Raw genomic sequence first — 1,796 nt, 5'->3', positions numbered from 1 at the left:
TGCCCCCGGCCCCGCCCCCCCCCCAACTTTCTTCTCCTGAGAGGCTGAAGGGTCTGAGATGTCCAGTATACACATGGGTGTACCCGGCAGCCCAGGTGGGGCAGGGCAGGGGAGCCATGCAGAGGGTGGGCATGCCATGCTGGGGGCACAGGAGGAAGACACAGCCCTGAGGGTGGGAGGGGCCAGGTCCTGGGCAGAGGCTAGTTCGGAGCTGGAGTGGAAAGGAGGGCAAGACTAGGTCTCAGGAGGCACCCAGGAGGCTGGGGGAGGCCACAGGGCTCTGCGGCACCCTTCAACGAGGAGGGCACGCAGGCACCCTGCGCCAGGAAGCCAAGCATGGGTGTGAGGGCAGCTCACCTCAGCCCCCCTCCAGGCCCTCTTCCAGCCACAAAGCAGGGCCCACAGGGGAGCACGCAGTGTGGAGTCGCCCTGGAGAATACAAACAGTAATTCAGAGGATACCAGGCCGGCATCGTGCGTTAGGTAAATCGGTACCACGCCCTAACCCCGACCAACGCAAGCCACCTAAGTGAGGAGGACCCCTCGGCTTCCTTCACGGGTGACAGGACTGCAATTCCAAATTCTCAGGCATGGCGTGCCGTGACGGGCCTCCCGCATGTCGTTCAGGGGCAGTGATGGCGACGAGGATGTAAGACCTTTAGCAGGTGACTCCAGTCCTGGGGCAGTCCGTCATGAAAGATGCATGAGGTCACCTGGCGCTGCACATGGTGGTGGGGACTCACGGAGGTGCAGAGCTAGCAGGGCCTCAGAACACAGAGGCTTGTGCAAGAAGACAGAGCCAGGGGAGGGGCCCGGGCTAGCCATTCCCGGTCAGCCCTCACTTACTTCTAAGAAGAGCAGGCCTCGCCCGGCCTTACGGCACAGGCACCTCGTTCTCAGCAGCAGCTGAACTCCTGCCGCCCATCCAGGGTCCGGCAGGCCTGCGGGAGACACCACTGACCTTCCCTGCCCACCCCAGAAGAAGAGAGGAAACCCAACAGCCATAGGTTTGAACACTCACATGCACCCCTAGTTTTTAATACACCATGTGAGGACCAAAACTTGCCCATTTCTTGTTACTAAGGCAAAGTCGGCCACCCCAGAAGGCAGTTAGCCAGCAGCCCTCCAAATCCAGCTTCCACTAACAGTCCCCGTGGGGAGCCCTCCAGCCTGAACACCAGGTGAAAGCATCACTGATAACACATCCACCGCTGCAATATTCCCCATCTGTTTCACGTACTACACGTTACGAGAAAGTCTCTCCATAAATTACTTTGGATTATTTTTTGGAGAGGTTTTTGCTATAGGGTACATGGGCTTGCCAGAAAGACAGAAACAGACAGACAGAAAGTGAGAAATCACCCCCCAGAGGGGATGGCCACACTGCAATCCCTTCTCCTCCATTCTCCTCTTGGGATCTTGGGCATGCACGCACACACGTCTGGTGTGAGTTTAAGCCACCGAGTCCGGGACCCGAACCGCGGTGGACTACATGGGAGTCCAGCAACGTAGCCATTATGCCAACTGCTGGTCTCTCTCCATAAATTATTATTTTTTGGGAGGGAGAGGTTTTTTGCTATAGGGCACGTGCACTCGCCATAAAGACAAAGACAGAAAACAGAAAGTGAGAAATCACCCCCCAGAAGGGATAGCCACACTGCAATCCCTTCTCCTCCATTCTCCTCTTGGGATCTTGGGCATGCACGCACACACGTCTGGTGTGAGTTTAAGCCACCGAGTCCGGGACCCGAACCGCGGTGGACTACATGGGAGTCCAGCGACATAGCCATTACGCCA

Source organism: Tupaia chinensis, unplaced genomic scaffold, assembly GCF_000334495.1.
Source record: "Tupaia chinensis unplaced genomic scaffold, TupChi_1.0 Scaffold142716_1, whole genome shotgun sequence".
NCBI classification, from domain to species: Eukaryota; Metazoa; Chordata; class Mammalia; order Scandentia; family Tupaiidae; genus Tupaia; species Tupaia belangeri.
The sequence above is the reverse complement of the archived record's forward strand: the minus strand, read 5'-3'. Positions refer to the sequence as shown.